This window comes from Furipterus horrens, unplaced genomic scaffold (genome assembly GCF_987537825.1).
Source record: "Furipterus horrens unplaced genomic scaffold, mFurHor1.1.pri manual_scaffold_4, whole genome shotgun sequence".
NCBI classification, from domain to species: Eukaryota; Metazoa; Chordata; class Mammalia; order Chiroptera; family Furipteridae; genus Furipterus; species Furipterus horrens.
In genome coordinates, this window is record NW_028327174.1 from 23,352,344 (window position 1) to 23,370,908 (window position 18,565).

Sequence of the window (18,565 nt, forward strand, 5' to 3'; positions counted from 1 at the left end):
AAGACACAACAAAGTCAGGAAAACAAATAAAGAGAGAAGCTGTTGCAACAAAAGAAAAGAAAAAGGAGATTTGGAGAAAGGGGGTATGAGAAAAGAGAAGGTAAACAATAGAAATTCCTTCCTTAGAAAAGGAACAAATTTGAGAGGAGGGAAAAAAGCAATCTTCTTCTACAGAGAGGCTCTATATGACCTAATTCTTCTGATTTCTTGAAATAAGATAGTTCTTAGCTTTTCTCTCTTATTTCCTTATAGGCATGGTTTGTTTTGACACATATATTACTGATTATACCAGAGATGTTTAAAAACTTAACAATTATCCAGAAAGAAGCATTAACAGTACTTATATGAGGGGGAAAAGGGGTTTTTATTGTTTCTATTGTTAGGAGAGCTATTGGACATAATGGAAAGACATTCAGTTTTGGTCAGAGATTAATTGAATAGAGTTTCAGAATTCTGTTTTGATGATTAAAATAATATGCAATGTGCATGGCATATTTCAAAAGCAGGTGTGTTGAAATACACTCTATCTTCATCCACATTCCAAGGATGGTTATTGTTATTACTATGATTATTAACAAAATGGATCAGGGACCACCTATACCTGGAATAAAAATTTCACTTAGTGGGATTTGTAGTCAAGATGGCAATACAGGTAAACGTGGTACTTGCCTCCTCCCACAACCGCATCAAAATTACAACTGAAGTACAGAACAACCATTATTCAGAACCAATTGAAATCTGTCTGAATGGAAGTCGTATGACTAGGGAATTAAAGAAGCCAATGGAGGCTGGTAGAAGGGACAGAGATACAGAATGAGCTGGTCCCCCTCCCACATACAATGGATAAAAATTGGGAGTGATATTTTGGCTGCAGAAGTACCCCCTGAGGAGTGAGGGGTCCCAGCCCCATAGCAGGCCGCCTAGCCCAGGGTTCCAGTGCTAGAAAGAGAAGCCCCATAAATTCTGGCTGTAAAAACCAGTGGGGATTGAGGCTGGGAGAGACAGAAAGCTGTTGAAGTTCCAAGCAGTTCCTCTTAAAGGGCCCATGAATAGACATACTTGGACTCACTCTCACTGAGCTCTTGCACTGGAGCAGCAGCTTGACAGGCATCAGAGACATATGGGGGAGGAAATGAATTGTCTGATATCAGTGCAAGAGCTGAGGGGGCAGCTTTCTCCTAGACAGAAGAGCTGGTAGAGGCAATTGTTCCTTTTCTGAGCTCTCCTCTCACAGCGCCTACCGATGGGCATCATATCTGAGGCTCCATCAATGTGGCTCACACTGTTTGCTCCACCCTAGTGATTGCCTGAGGCCCCACGTCATCCAACTTGTGGGTTGGTCTTGATTCATGCTTTTGGATTTTCCAGAAACTGGCCTCAACATGGCCTCAGGGTACCCCATATCTCTTGCTAAGTGGCTTCAGGCCTGGCACTAACAGCAGCCAGTCTTGGTTTGCAGCTTGGCCTTGTCTGGGCACCTCCAAGCCCAGCACAAGTAGCAGCCATTGGAAGATCACTTTGTAGGTCATGCCAGTTTGCCCTGGACAGAACACCAGAACATAGGTGGTGGCTGACCTTAGCCTGCACCTCCTGGGAGGCCCCAGAGCCAGCAAACCCAGTTGACAGCTTCAGACAATATTGAAGAACCACCACACAACCACCTTCACAAATGACACATTCAAAGGGTGGGCCTCAGTGGGCACCAGAGACTCACTGAAGCAAGTCCTGTTCTGTGGGGCAGGCCCCTGAACAGCTGATCCTCCACAGTGGTCAGAGGTGAGTGGTTACAACCAGTCCTTGCAGCTGATCAGCCTGGGGGTAAATCCCTCCCAGTGATGTGCCAACAGCAATCAAGCTTCACTACAGAGAGGAAGGTGTACATAGCCCACAAGGAATGCACACCTTGAACGCCTAGCTTGTGTGATTGGGGAAGCTATGCCACTAGACCCTACAGAAAACTTATTACATTAGGCCACTCTACCAAGCCTGGGAGACATGGCAGCTCTACTAATACATGGGAAAAAATACAGGGAGGCTGCCAAAATGAGGAGACAAAGAACCATATTCCAAATGAAAGAGCAGAATAAAATCTCTAGAAAAAGAACTAAACAAAATGGAGACAAGGAAATCACTAAATGCAGAGTTCAAAACACTAGTTAAAAGACTACTCAATGAAATTAGTGAGAACTTCAACAGCATAAAAAAGACCAGTCAGAAATATAGTATACACTAACTGAAATTAAGAAAAATTTACAGGGAATCACCAGTAGAGTAGATGAAGCTAAAAATCAAGTCAGTAATTTGGAATATAAGGAAGCAAAAACAATCAGAACAGCAAAAAGAAAAAGAGTCCAAAAAAACAAGGATAGTGTAAGGAGCTCCTGGGACAACTTCAAGTATAGCAACAGTTGTATCATGGGGGTGACAAAAAGAGGAGAGAGAGCAAGAAATTGAAAACTTATTTGAAAAAACAGCAGACAAGATTCCTAACATGGTGAAGGAAACAGACATACAAGTCCAGGAAGCCCAGAGTCCCAAGCAAGATGAACCCAAAGAGTCCCACAGCGTGATATATCATAATTAAAATGCAAAAGTTTAAAGAGAAAGAGAGAATCTTAAAAGCAGCAAGAGAAAAGCATTTAGTTACCTACAAGGGAATTCCCATAAGATTGTCAGCTGATTTCTGAACAGAATCTCTGTAGGCCAGAAGAGATTGGCAAGAAATATTGAAAATTATGAAAAGAAAAAACCTACAACTAAAATTATTCTATACAGCAAGGCTATCATTTAGAACTGAAGAACAGATAAAGAGCTTCCCAGGCAAGAAAAACCTAAAGAGTTCATCACCACCAAACCAGTATTATATAAAATGTTAAAGGGTCTTCTTTAAGAAGAAGAAGGAAAAAATAAAGATAAAAATATGAACAGTAAAATGGCAATAAATACATATCTATCAACAATTGAATCTAAAAGACAAAATAAATTAACAGGCAGAATAGAAGCAGACTCATAGACACATAAAACATTTTGATGGTTGCCAGATGGGAGGAGGGTTTGGGGGATGGGTGAAAAAGATGAAGGGATTAAGAAGTATAAATTGGTTGTAACATAATAGTCATGGGGATGTTAAGTACAGCATAGGGAATATAGTTAATAATATTTTAATAATCTGCATGGTATCACATGGGTGGGAGGTTTATTGAGATGATCACTTAGTAAATCTTGTAATGTCTAATCACTGGGGTGTACACTTGAAACTAATATAACAATGGATGTCAACTGTAATTTTAAAATAAAAAATGATTTAAAAGAAAAAGAAAAGAGGAGCGGTATTTCTATTGCAAATTCTACTGTCAGCAAGCTTCCCATTTGAAGGCCATACAGCTCTGTAGAACCTCATCTCTCCAGCTCTAGAATTCCAGTTATCCTCTGGTACGACCTTGAATAACTGATGTCTTTGTTAGGATGAGCCCCTCAGGCTGCTGGCTATTATGGGCAGTTCAAGCACAGCTTGTAGATCTTGGAACACATTTCATAATACAAGAAAATCCACATGAGTGCTATGTTCATATTGACATATGTTCACTTGGTTCTTTTCAGTTTATTAACCACTGTAGTCTCACTTTGATCCTCATTTTAGGTACCTCAGGGCATAAGGCAAAGCAGTATTTTTAAGCACTGTCTTTTTTAATTGTATTTTTTTCCATCACCATTTAACCCCCTTATACCTCCCCCTCCCTTCACATTAACCACACTGTTGTCGATGTCCAAAGCACTGTTTTTAAGCAGAGAGGAAGTGAGGCTCAGAGGGAGAGAGGTCTCATGATAAAGGTGAAGCCACACCTGGAATGCAGATCTCCTGATTCCAGGGCTCCATTCCTTGCCCCACACCAACTTTGTAGAGCTAGAGGAACATTTTGTAAACTCCCTGGGAAGGGCTGTCTCTGAATTTACCTCCTTGCACTATTCCCTCATGCTCTAGAAAAGGTAGGATAGAGCACAGAGAGGAAATGGCCTCCTGACCGAGACTCCCACCAACAAACTACTCATTATTTCAAGATGATGCCAAATGCTGTAGGGAAAGTGAACTTCCTGCCTCCTTCCTGCTCTGAGCTGAAAAGGATATTTGAAGTGTGAGAGGGGCCGACACCGTAAGTGCCATGGACTTACCCTGGTTGCCTAAATGTTGAAACATGAAAGGATTTGGACTTTGAACTATGACAAGTATAATATTGTCAATAGCTCTCTTGTGAAATGATACCAAACACTGCCTCCTTAAAGAAAATCCAGCATGACATGCATGAAGCTAAAATCTCTGATCCTGTGTGATTAAAACAGAATTTTAAAAATAAAAAGAGACAGACAGAGAGAGAGAGAGTAAGAGAGAGAGAGAGAGAGAGAGATTTAAGTTAGTCACAGGAACTTCTTCTAGAGATAGATAGATAAACACAGGCAGCATAACTTAGACTTTGGATGTGAACTGGGGATGGAAGTCTTATTTGGGAGCATCCCAGTTTTGTCTTGTTGCCACAACATTACATATTTTTGGTTATTTCAAATTGCAGCCCTTAAGAGGTCTTTCTCAGTTTTGCTCACTTCATTTTTTAAAACCTAAGTAATCAGAAATTACTAGAATTATGTTTTCAATACTACTTTTGCTGTATTCATGAATATCTTTTGTTTTATCTAGCCATCTTTTCCTCCTTTTCTTTCTACTGATTTAAAGAAATATTTATTGGGGTGACACTTTAATAAAATTATGAGTTTCAGATGTAAAAATCTATAATACATCATCTGTATATTGTATTTTGTGTTCATCATCCCCCCAATTTTTAAAAAAATTTTATTGATTTTAGAGAGAGAAAGATTGGGGTGAGGGGGGAGACATGTCTTTGTTATACCACTTATTTATGCATTCATTGGTTGATTCTTGTATGTGCCTTGACCTGACCAAGATCAAACCTGTAACCTTGGCGTACTGGGAGGGCTCTAACCAACAAAGCTACCCGGCCAGGGCCAAGTTCTTCCTCCTGTTTTTTGTTTTTGTTTTTGTTTTTTCTTTTGTCTATATTCCTTGTCTGTTATTTCTCTCTCTCCATCATGTTTACCTGGATTTGATTAAAATTCTCTTTCACTCCTTTCTTCACCACTTTCTCCGTTGTTGAAATAATTCTTTTTTAGGTTTGTTTTTTCTCCTCATTTCTTTCTAGGGTGTCTTTGTCTCCAGCAGAGGGGGTCTGATGGTGATACAGAGGTAAGGAAGGAGGCCTGGGAGAAGGCAGGCTAGGAGGGGGGAAGGGCAGGGAGGAGAAAGTGGTGCTTCAGCTGTTTCTGCAGTCAACCTATAAAAGGCTGACTTAAGTCCGCCTCATGTAAATTCCTCCTCTCTGTGTCTCTCTAGTTTCCCACCCCGTTTCTCAGTGCCATCACTCTCTACCAGCTGTGACTGCCAGGGGACACTGACCTACTTTTGCCCTCTCTGTTAGGCGCCCAACCTTGTTTTCTCTGCTAAATCCTTTTTGTCCAGCATATCAGTGGATCTCTTTTTAAACCTCAATACATTTCAGTCTCCCACAAGGCAGTAGTTGTATTGTTAGTATCTGAAGTGTGAGAAAAAGCAAAATGACAAAAGTTTGTATGACTTTAGCAAATTCATTTATGATTTAACTGGATTTGTTTTTTGTTAATCAAAATAGAACTTGTATATATTTGAAGAACACATATATTAGTAATAATTTTTTGTTAAATCTTGATAGGCATGCTTGGATAATGAGCTTCTAGATCTTTTGTGAATAAATTCTAACTTATGTACCATTATTTTTCAAATGTTTGTATATGATATTAGATATGGAAGCAAAAACAGTGGGCATTGATATCTAAACAAAACTTTACATACTAAGAAGTGGGGGGATACTTGCAGATAAGATCAATTGTATAGTCTTTAGAGGGATTGTAAGAGGTGGTTACGAGCATGTACTTTGATGCTTGGATTCAAATCATGGTTTTGCATTTGCTGGCTGCGAGTCTGGACAAGCTACTCAGCCTCTCTCTGCCTTAGTTTGTTCACTTGAAAATAGAAGACACTCAAATCCAGTAGGGTTATTAGGAGTATTAAACTGTTTAATATATGTAAAAGCTCTGTGAACATTCCATATTCTAAGACATATTAGCTTTATTATAAGATTAGGGACAGATATATAACTAGATGTTTCAAATATTTCTGTGGCAATTTCCTTTTTCACTATTTATTTACTAAGCAAGGCAGTGTTACAGATCCTCTATTTAGGTCTAAATTGTCTGGTCTAAGTTGTCCAGAAAAGTTCTAGGAAAAAATCAAGATGGATTGAAACAAATGTATTAGAGATTTGCCTAGTAATTCCACTGTGTCACTCAGCAAAGATTTACTTTTTAATTTTTTTCCCTTTCTTTCTCTGTACTGTCTCCTTTGATGTTATATCATGCTGTTAGGATGAAACCCAAACTGAAAAGCACCGAGGGAGAGAAGGAAAATCAAGGAAAGTGTTAGGTTGGGGATTCAGGTGTAGTCAACAGAAGAAGGGTTATCTAGGAAAAGTAAGGAAGATTTAAAAAAATTTTTCTTCTAGCTCAATGACCAATATGGGTTTGAAAACCAACAGAGCAAAAATTATTTTAAAAAAATAGTAGGGAATATAAGAATTGGACAGAATGGATATAAGTTGCAGTGTTTTTTTGCACTGAAGGTAACTAAATGAACTTGGACTAATAAACAGAGCCCCTTAGCCTAACTTCTCAACATATAAAAGACAGCAAAGAGAACCAGGACAAACATAGTAGTGCAGGTCATTAGGATGCTTCCAGAATTCTTTCATTCATATAGACTGTAAATGTTGTTAATCATTCAGGGTGCTGCTGGTGACATAGATTTGTGACAGATCTGCACAGCTCTTGTGTGGTTTAAATGTAATTTCTGTGATTGAAATGTCTACAATTTAGTTATATTTCTCTGCACTGAGTAGGGTGGGTTCTCTGCACCCCCCCCACCGCCTTATTATCTGATAATTCCTCTGATCTTTAGAGAGAACACACTGCCTTTCCACGTTTACTTATTCCATTCTCTTCTTTCAGTCTTCCCAGACTGATATACTTTTAAGTTATTACAGTGGACCAGGAATCAGGAGACTAAGAAATCACCACCAATGATTTTATCTCATAGCCTCAATTTTCTCTTCTGTCAGAGGGGACTAACCACATTTGCTCAACATTACAAGGTTGATTATGGCTCAGATGAGTTTATAAATTATGAGTGCTTTAAATCAAGAACATTTTACAAAAGGTTATTTGTCTCTTTAAGACACTATTCTTTACAGCATAGGAAATGTAGTCAATAACGTAATAACTATGTATGGGGTGCCAGGTGGGTATTCAACTTATTGGGGGATCGCTTTGTAAGTTATATAAATGTCTAATCACTATGCTGTACACCTGAAACTAATATAATATTGAATGTCAACTGTAATTGAAGAATCAAAAAATTTAAAAAGACACTATAAACTTTCATGTGTTAAGAATCACTTGGTATGTTTATTAAAAGTGCAAATTTATGGCTGATTCCATAAGCTTTGAGTTTGACTCAAAACTGTAAATACACAGGCTGATTCAGAAGGTCAGGGAGGAGGGCCAAGGAATCTGCAGTTTTAAAGTAGCATCCCAGGTTATTTCTATGTAGTAGGGAAAAAGAAATATTACTAACAACCAAGCACAATTTAAGAAGGAGGAGGAACACCTACATCACTCCTCTTTCTCAGTCTTTTTTTTTTTCTTCTTCTTTACATCCTTTCCTTCCCCGATTCAACCAATATATAGTCTCCTCCCTTTTCCCACTTCATCCTCCTTTGTGTCTGGCATTGGTATTTTCTTAGCACAGTTCAAGAGGTGCTCAGTTTTATGTGCAGAAATGGAGTGGAGGAAAAGGAGGAGGGATGTGGGTGGAGAAAGGCTAGATCAGTGTTTAGCTATTCTAACTGTGAAGACTGTTGTTGTTAGGCTGGTTCTAGCCAGCTGGCTCCTGGAGAGGAAACAGTGGGGTGAGCTAGATCTACGGCAGCTGCTCGTACTGTCTCTTATTAGCTAGTGTAGATTCTGATATAAGACCCACTACCTTTTCTTCAGCCACATGAATTTTACAGTAATCGCATACAAACACTTATTTTAGGTACTGATAACAATCCTGATTCATTCTTGTTTATAGTTCTTCTCACTACTTTTAGTTTTGATCAATTCCCAGCTTGTTTTCTTATCTCTAAACCCAGAAGAAAAAGATTTGCACTAGATGGTGCCTATGGGGTACTTAAAGATTTTTGCTTAACCTGCAATCTAGATAATAGGTAAGTTATGTTTTTCTGGCTGATGTAGATATACACCAATGTAGCACAAGTAGAATCAGAGACAGGGGTTGGTTGGACTGGGACAATTTATTAGGGGGGATTTTGTTTTCTTCAAACCTTTGTTTTTCCCCTAGTGTCTTCATATTGTCTACCAATAAGTTTTTTAAATGCCTCTTGCCACAAATCTAGCTATCATAGTCTAACAAGGTAATCTGGTTAACTGAAATGTCTAGATCACATGTACATTTCCATACAGTTGTATATAGTTAATTCTAATATCTCTTGTCTGAACCTTGGTCTTCCTTAGAATTCTTCGGAATGCTTTAAAAAAAGTATTGGTGCCTGGATGTTCTGATTTAATCAGTTTTAAAAGCTCTCCCTTGTTTCTACTTTTTAAAATTTATTTTTTAGGATTTTATTTATTTAATTTTAGGGAGGGGAAGGGAGGGAGAAAGAGAGGGAGAAAAACATCAATGTGTGAGAGATACATTGATCGGTTGCCTTTTGCATGCCCCCAACCTGGGACCCAGCCCGCAACCCAGGCATGTGCCCTGACCGGGAATTCAACCAGCGACCTTTTCAGTTTGCAGGCTGGCACTCAATCCACTGAGTCATACCGGCCAGGCCTATCCCTTGATTCTAATCTATCTAAGCATAAGAGCAAAAATCTGGAAGTTCTGGAAGAGTTTTTTTTTTTTTTTTTTAATATTTTATTTATTTATTTTTAGAGAGGAGAAGGGAGGGAGACAGAGAGGGAGAGAAATATCCATGTGTGGTTGCCTCTTGTGCGCCTCTGCGCCTCCCACGGGGACATGGCCCACAACCCAGTCATGTGTCCTGACTGGGAATTGAACTGGTGACTCTTTGGTTCGCAGGCTGGTGCTCAATCCACTGAACCACACCAGCCAGGGCTGGAAGAGTTTTGGTTTGGGAAAAAAATGCACTTCAGTTTCATCTCAGATACTACTCACAATAGGGTTGGTCTCACACTCATAGGGACATCCAGTAAATATTTATAACTCTTTGTACTATTACTACATATATCTAAACATTGATGTTTTGACTATTGTGGTATCAAATTTTGTATTATAATACCCAGTATATACTGAGCACTTATGTAGTGAATTATATGTGAGTTACTTCATTAATCCTTATAACTTAATGAAATACTTAATCTCCATTTTGTTGATGAGAACACTGAGGCTTATAGAGGTTAAACAACAATCCAAAGCTACTGGAAATTAAAGCTGTGATTTCAAATCAGATTCATCTGACTCCAGAGATGCTAGGTTACTTATAATGTCTTCTCAGGGAATTCAACAGATCCCAAAGCCTCCTGAGGAATTTTAATTTACTGGGTAAAAATGAGTGGCGCATGATTAAAATAAGACACACTTCTTAAAATGCTTTCGGGTAAACATTGCTATCAAAAGGAGATATGCATCCATACTTGTGTAAACATGTGAAAGCACAAAGATTACGATTAAATCTAAAAAGCTGTACCTTTTGAACCTTGCCTTCCCATTATGGAAATGCTAAAAATAATTTCTGCTTCCTCATTGCGTCATACAAACATATAAGGTATAAATTTGATCATTACGCATGTATTATATAATCTGTTTAAGTTATATCATTGGCTTTGGTTTTTTTAAATATAGTTCTTTTGTTTTTTTCTGAAAAACAACGTTGTTGTTTGCATTGTGAATTTTTTAGGATGTATTTGACACATAGTGCCAATTCATTGAATTGAACGATAGCATTTTTTAAAAAGGCAAGTGGCCAGTAAGTTAGTAGTTTAACATTTTCTGTCCATAGTTTCACCAACACAACCTGCTTTTGGAATTGGTGGATAGGTTAGGTATTACTGATCATCTGCTGGGCAGGGTCATATAACCTTTTCCCTGTGCCAATTTCCCTATATTCTTTTGTCAAGATTATATCATAAGAGTTGGTATCTTAGTGAGCAAGCTTCCTTTAATCATAAAATGTTTATCTTTTTTGTCTTTAGTCTGGATATATTGTACTTTATGTTCCAGAAGACTGAATACCAAAGTGAAAGTAAATAGCAACATTTTAGTTCTGTATACTTTCCCCCCTTCTTCTGAAGATAGTGTATCCTATACTATCTTTATTTGTTCCTCTAAACGTGTCCTTTGTGAAAATAATTCACTGTCCTTGGTTACTCATAGTGGCATAACAACCACAGCGAACACTTAATCGTACTTGCTTTGTGTCAGGTGTGAAATCTTATATACTCTAACTCACCGCTTACAACAACCCAATGAAGCAGGTAACCATTTTTATAGTTTTCATAAAATATTTTTATAGTTAACTTTTATAGTTGAGCAGATTAAGAGACAGAGAGGTTACTTCAGAAGATCACATAGGTTAAATGAAACTTGACATCTGATCCAGTCTAGAAGTTTTACTCTAGGTTCCCTGAAGGAAATCAGTAGAAAAAGCAAACCCGGAAAAAGTAGACCCAAAAGACTGGGAAAGAGTGCTGAGAAGCATTTATTGGCTGCGGTGGCTGAGAAGGGAGATTGACCTGCAAGAAGGCAAAGTGGTTAGGCATTATTTTATCTCATATCTGGGATCTTTGGCAGTAATAAATGACAAGTTATTTGGAAATGAATCTTTCATATGAAGGAGCACAGTCCTCTGTTGCCTTTGGTTTTATTCTTTATGATCTAGGAAAATTTGTTAACAGAGTAGTAATGTAATTGAGCATACTCATATTTTTTTGCCTTTTATTTTTATATAGTTTGAGAATTTACAAAATGCTCTTAAATATATCATCTCATTTCATTCTCACAGCAACCTTGGAATATACTCATATGTTGTCAAGGCTCTGAGGAAGTTAAGTAACTAATTTGCTCAAGGCTTCAACTGGGTTCTAAGCTGGCTGTACCACACGATCCTGCCTTTATCTTTAAAACGTGTTATCTTGAAAGCTCCGAGAGTATCTAATGTAGTTTAACATTTTCCCTCACAATATACAGAGGCATTGTATTTACTCCGTCCACGGAAAAGGACCTTAGAGATACTAATGATCTTTGTCACCAAATCTTTGCCTCTCGGATTCCAGGCGGAGGCCATCAGAAAGGTGCGCAAGAGGCAGAGGCGTGGACACTGCGTCTGTCCGAGAGGCTTGGTAAATTTCAAGTGTGGATGAATGCGGTCGGAGAAGGGAACGTAAAGGCGGGGACATGTACAACGGAAGGGATTAATCTCGCGGATTCGAGTCTGGAACAAACCTCGCTCCCCCACCCGTTTCCCTTCCTTAGTGAGGACGGTTTGGAGGCGGGTGGGGAAAGCGCGTCCTCGAGCTCTCGCGCTCCCGTTTCCCTCACAGCTCAGCTCGCGCGCTCCATCGCCACTCCGCAACCCGAGAGGCCGGCGATGGCCGCCGGTGGGGTCAGGAACCCGGAGTGCGCGTCCGAGCACAGGTGTTAGACCCATTGCGCTAGATTCAATCTGCCGGTCCAGCCCCTCACCCCACGGGCCACCGGCTCCCCACCCCGCCCTCCGCGCCACCGAGCCTGGAGGGCGGAGCCGGGGCGCGCGCAGGGTCTCTGCACGCAGCTCCTCATCCTGGGGCAGCGCAGGGCAGCCTCAGCCGGCGTCGTGCGCGCTGTGTAAGCGGGCTCGCGTGCGCGCGTACGCCAGGCGAGTGAGGGAGCGAGGAGTGGCCGGGTGCGAGTGAGTGTGTGTGCGCGTGTGTGTGGGTGGGAACGAGTGTGTGTGGGAGTTGGGGTGACGGCGAGCCAGAGCGACAGCGAGGCTGTGAGAAAGTGGGCGAGTGGGCGAGGGCCCCGGCCTGGCTGCGGGAGCCGCGGTGGCGGAGAAAAGAGGCGGCTCCCGGCATCCCTACCCCATCCCCCTTCTCCTCGGACCTTCAGCCCGCCCGCCCGGCAGCCCGCGCTTCCCTCGGAGGCCCCAGCTCGGCTCCGCTGGCCGAGATCGAGGGAGGAGCCGCCCGAGCCAGGTGAGCGGTCCCATCGCGTCCCTCCCCTAGTACCCGGGATGAGGCGGAGGCGCCCTCCCTGCGTCCTTTCCTCTGTAGGCAAGTTCGGCCGAACGGACACGGCGATGGGCGGGGGGCATCGGCCCGGGGAGGGAGCAGGGCTGTGCACGCCCTCCCAGGGCCCGGGGTTGGCGAAGGCCGGGGGTCTCTCCAGAGCCTGAGGTGGTGAGGAGCGAGGCAGAACCTGGGCTTGGTTGTGCTGGGAGGGGTCCGTGATGCTGTGTGCGTGTCACTGGGACGACCGCGTCGGAGCGGCGGCGACCTCGGGCGTGAAGTCTGGCTTCCCTGTCGCGAGGGGGTGTGGTAACCCTGGGAATGCGCTGTGCTAACCTGTCCCCCAGTGTGGTAATCTGTGCCGCCCTTGCTTCCATCAGACAAATTCCTGTGGTGTGACCGAAGGAGGAGGATGTGGTGTTCCTCCCGCAGTCCTGATGTTTTAAATTCCATGTTTTCTTCCTAACGTGTAAATTTTAGAGAGTGTGACAGTCATTCCTCTTTTCCTTTGATGGCCCTCTGAATAAGAATGGGGTCACAAAATAATTGCTTGTTTCGGTTGATTTATTAAAAAAAGCATTTGACCAATATGCAATAAATATCCCCCCTTGCTCCCCTTTAAAAATCCAAACTAGTTAGGGGATAATTTCAGGTTTACATTCCTATGCCTGACAGCAGATTTGTAATCCCAGTATTTTATCCCATTTGTGTTTATGAATAGGGATGGGGCATTAATCGTATTCTGTGAGTGGAGCTATTATACTGACCGTGTTGAAAGTAACTTCAATGAAAATTCATTCAGTGTGCTGTTATTTCCCCATTAATTAGGAAATTGTTCCCATATCTTTGTGGAGTTGGGTTAAACTCTAAATCTGTATGGAAAGTATGGGTATCTTAGTATGGAAGACATTCCTTTTTTGTGGGCTTGACATGTTTATATATTTATGGATAATTATTTTAATGGATGTAATCATTAAAATTTAAATGTTAGTTAAATCTCATTTTAATTGTTTCACAGCATTGGGTAGTTTAAAGGTCATTGTTTCCGGTTTTTTTTTTCATTTTTCGTTTTTTTTTTTAGAACAGTTCATTGTCAAAATAAAGATATGCCAAGATATTCACTTAGAATAAGACACTCTGAAATTCCAGCATGGAGATTTAAGATTATTTCCTAACTTTCAGAAAACCTCTAATGAAAAAAATGAACAGTCATAGTTAAATTTTTTTCTAAGGGTTACTGTGTTACTTGGTTAGTGTATCAAAGGGGAGGAGGCCTATTTTGTTTTGAGATAATCTTTTTGTTTTATTGCTTTCTGTCTTGGTTAGTGCCATTAATTTTCTTCTTTCATGAAATAGCTTTAGTTATTAGTTTGGCAACATGGCTGTTGATGTTTTTATCTTTTTCTGTCTCCCTTTTTTTCTCTCTTGTCTTCTCTTACCCCCACCAGGTGCTGCAGTCTGCTTGTCAGGGAGGGGGGCAGTCTGTGATTCTGAGAACAGCCAAGAAGGGGAACAGCAAATTCAGTCTCCACTCAGTCAAGAGCCACTTTTTCCTTCCCGCCTTCCCCCCTGCAGGGGGTAAGGAGCTGCGTATCTATCTAACCTGTAAACTTTTGCCTACCAGCTAAAATTCCACTTATCTTAGTTTCTGTGGGGATAGCTTTAAACATTTTTCTCATGTTTCCTCAGAGTCCCGATTGATAGCATCTAGGGCTGTAGGGGAGAGTGAAATCAAGACTATCCTTTTTTTTTTTTTTCTTTTCCCTTCTCATTCAGTTCCTTTTTCCTCTCCAGAGGGAAATTACCAGCAACATCTTACAAATTTTCTTATCCCTTCTCAGCCATATTGTGAAGAAACACACTGTAGTGAACATTCTTTTTCCCTCTGACCAATGAACACTGGCCAAGCTTCAGGCATTAATTTGTGAGAGCATAGGATGAACCAGATAGAAATATGTCCCGATTCTCCCTTTGCCCAATTTGTATCCATCTGGGATTTGCTACTGGGGTAAGTCACTAGACTGATTTTTCGAAACTTCTCCCCTCCCTATGAGCTGAAAGACTGAGCACCATGAACCGTGGAAGGAAGGGATTGGGGAAGGGGACCAACCAGAGTGAGTTATTCCACACTTTGGGAATTAGCTTTTATCTTCCCTTGGGGAGCAGGCATTAGAGACCTAAACTGAGTGAAAATGGGTGGAGGAAGAACTTCTATACCCACGAACAACATGTGAAGAGTGAGAGAAAACCAAACATAAAGTAAGGAGGGTGAGTCTTATTGTATGTTGCTTGCTGACAATGGTTTTGGGGGGAGGCTTTAGTGATATGGATTTGTAAGAGAATTTAATGGCAGATTAGTTTAAAAAGAGTGTTCTCTGCAAGTGGGATTAAGTTATAAGCATATTGGGAAAGGGCCCTTAGAAATTGTGATACTTATTTTAAAATCTGAGGTAGTAGACTGTGATACAATTAATGAAGAAAGTATTATTCTTAAATGTTAGCTGTACTGGCATGTGCAGTTGTTTTAAGAGGTTGAGTAGGGGAGATTAGGTACAGATGTTGGGGAAATTGTCTTTCATTACTTGGGAATTGTCCTGCTTGTCATATTAACGGTTGTTAAGAAATAATATAGTACCTCCGAAAATATCTGTACGTAATGTATTTTAGATTCATGTGCCATATGTATCTGTGTACATGTTAAGTTTGTAAAAAAGGATTGGTTTTGGCTTCATAGTAACTAATGTCATGGTGTTATTTTCAATGTTTTCTTTTCCTTTTTTTTTTTTTTTCCCTTTTAAAATTGGCTTGGAGGACAAAAGCCACAGAGCTCTCCAACTCCGCTCCCTTAGATTCTGGGTCTGCATGGAACCCATCTGCTTATATCTTTTTTTCCTCCTCTAACTGAAACTGGTCCCTTCCCCCCCAACTTTAATTGTTAACAAAGCTAATTATTTCAGGATCAGTTGTATAATGATGATGGAAAGTAGCATTAGGCTTGGGTTTTGTTTTGAGAAATACCAATTTTTGCTAGCTATGTTTAGATAGTATGGGGTACACATTTGCCTGGTATTTAATATTGAAAATATCTATGATTCAGTATGGCAAATTCCTTTAAAATAACTCGTAACCTTTAACTTCTGCCTGTCGTACAAGGTTCTGAGCTGCCTGTTGGGGTAATAGCGGAGAGTAAAACAGGGATTCTGTCTTTATGGAGTTTATAGCCCAATTTCATTTATCGCTGTACTTTTCATCTGTCATTCAGTTATCCCAGCAATGTTTGGAGGAGTCTACTACATTCTTATTAAAAAATGTATACCAATTTGTGAATTGATGAATTAGCAAAACAAATTTGTATAAACATTGATATACTGCATTCATTTTTATTACTTTCGAAAGTGGCAATACGTTACCAAGTTGTGGGCCCTCCCCACAAATATTCAAACCTACCCTTTACTTAAATGGTTTAATCTATTCAGTCCCTTATGTATTTCATTCTTCTTCTTCTTTCCCCTTTTGATACCAGCTCTTGACTTCATGTTCTTAGTAATAAGCTCTCCAAAATAAAATATGAATTTGCTATATGAGACCAGTTCTCTATGTCACTGTTCTGTTTCATGTTTGATAGCATTCTAAACTTTGATACATATATCTTGAAAACTACATCTTGAAAGTGCATGCGGGTTTGCCCGAATAGCAGTTTTGGAATTTCCTGATACTTTGGAGTAATGTTATTAGCAATATCTATAAAGCATTCAGTTTGAGTATGTTAATAGCTTTTCAACTCCTTTTTCAAAGTAATGTCCAAATATTCAAAGAAAATTTGGCCCAACATCTAACACATCAAATGTAATGAACTTGGAGTTATACTGTGCATTGTGTCTCAGGGACATTTTTCAAATCTTGTACTATGTTCCAGAGATACTTTGATATAACATTTTTCTGTTAAGTGAAATCATTAGAAAGTTTATTTGCATTCCAGAGAAAACTACTTCTTCTTTTTTTAAAAATTTAATAGGTTTTATATACCGCAGACTATTTTGGGAATTTTATTAACCAAGCTACAGGTAATTTAAGCAACGTTTTTCTCACCCTTTAGTTGAAATGTGGAAGAATTTGCTTGTTAATTTGCTCATGACATTTTTATTCCCTTTTTTAGTTTTCCTTTATTATGGTAAAATATAACATAAAATTTACCATCTTAATCATTTTTTAAGTACATAGGTTAGTGGTTAAGTACAGTTGTATTGTATAACCATCATCAAATCCATCTCTGGAACTGTTTCATCTTACAAAACTAAAACTCTATACTTCCCAAACATTTAACTTCCTATTCCCTTAACCCCCTCAGCCCCTGGCAACCACCATTCTACTTTTTGTCTCCATGAATTTGACTACTGTAGATACCAGCGCATAAAGTCCTCAGGGTTCATCATGTTGCAGCATGTATCAAAATTTAATTTCTTTTTAAGGCATAGTATGTGTATACTGCATTTTGCTTATTTGTTCATCTTATCATGGATACTTGGGTTGCTTCCCCCTTTTAGTTGTGAATAATGCTGCTATGAACATGTGTGTACATGTACCTCTTTAAGATTCTGCCTTCAATTCTTTTGGGTATATGTCTTAAAGTGGACTTGCTGGATCATATGGTAACTCCATTTTTAATTTTTTGAGAGACCACTATACTATTTTCGGTAGCACCATTTTATTACATTCCCACCGACAGTTTAGAAGGCTTCCAGAGTCTCCAAATCCTTCCCAGCACTTTTCTTTTGATAGTAGCCATACTAATAATGTGAAGTAGTTTCATGATTTTGGTTTGTATTTTCCTCATGTTTAGTGACATTGAGCATCTTTTCTTACTGATGACATTTTAACATCAGATCATTTTTACCTCTTTGAGGATTGGGACTATATCTTTTGTTTACCATGGTATTTTTAAGTAGAGTGCATTGTAGGCACTCATATTAATTGAATGTATTACTAATTGAAAGCTTAGTTTTGTGTATTTACAACTACTTTTTGACTTTTGTGAAAAGGAATGTAAAAGTAAAATGATCAAATGTAAAATGATCTTATTAGTGTAAAAAGAAAGTCCCACTTATAAATGGTACCATTGCTTGCTGACATAGGCAAACCTTGATGTCAAAGGAATAATTTTCTTTTAGCTTTTGAGCAAGGTATGATAGAGTATGTTTGTTAAAGTAAGGTTCAGTGGCTTATAATAAAGAATCCCCAAATATCACTGACATAAAATGGGATAGCAGTTAATTTCTTTCTTATGTAAAAGAGGAAATAGGCAGTCCAAGGCCATGACACTGCACAATTGTTAGGGATTCAAGTTGTAATATGTGGTTGTGTTTATCCTCAGGTTGACTCCTGTCCTCATAGTCCAGATGGTTGTTAGAGCGGAACCCTTAACATCCACATTCCAGGTACCTGGATGGAGGAAGGACCAAGGCAGACTACCCCTCTTAATTTAAGTAGGCTTTCTGGAAGTTGCAGTATGGTACTCGCTCAGCTCTCTTTGTCCAAAATTTAGTTACTATGATCACATCTAGTTGCAGGAAAGCCTAGGGCATACAGTCTTCTGTTACATGGCATTGTACTCAGCTTAGTATCAGATATCTTATTACTAAGGTAAGTAGAAAATGAACATTGTGAGGCAAGTGGGAGTCTCTGCTATAGAGTGTATGGAATTTGGAGCACTCTGGGCTTTACCACTTTCTAATGGTGTGAATCTAGACACGTTAACTAACCTCTCTGCTAGAACATCTTCACCTGCGAAATCAAGATAATGTGTCAAAGGGATGGTTGTGAAGATTAAATGAGAAGATACAAATAAATTTCCTAGCACAGTATGAACAGTGAGTATGAACATATACTCACTCAAAATCTTAGTTTTCTATCCCAGTTCTCTTTGATATCTTTAGGTATAGTAGAAAAGACTACAGAGAGATCAGCAAACCTGACTCCCTGTCCTGCCTCTACAGCTGTGATGTCTTTGGCAGGCCGTTTCTTTAAAATGGGACAATATGTGTCTGTGTTCCTCACAGAATCATATATGAGATTAAATGAGAAAAATATATGTGGAAAGTATTTTACGAACTGTAAATGGAGAATGGATTTAACTATACCTGTATACATTGTTTTGCCTTTGTCCTGCACGTACTTTGTA

At 39.6% G+C, this 18,565-nt stretch overlaps 1 protein-coding gene across 3 annotated transcripts in view; it reads left to right on the plus strand.

Moving 5' to 3' along the window:
- The first annotated feature begins 11,995 nt into the window (after window positions 1–11,995).
- The window catches only part of RIMKLB (ribosomal modification protein rimK like family member B), a 46,999-nt gene continuing 40,429 nt past the window's right edge, over window positions 11,996–18,565 (plus strand). The window contains exon 1 of one of the 3 annotated variants that reach the window (XM_090272828.1): window positions 11,996–12,354. The gene's annotated coding sequence lies outside the window, so the exon portion shown is untranslated. Of the gene's footprint in view, window positions 12,355–14,314; window positions 14,656–18,565 lie in introns of those variants that run through there. The other 2 variants (XM_090272826.1, XM_090272827.1) reach the window with 2 other exon arrangements.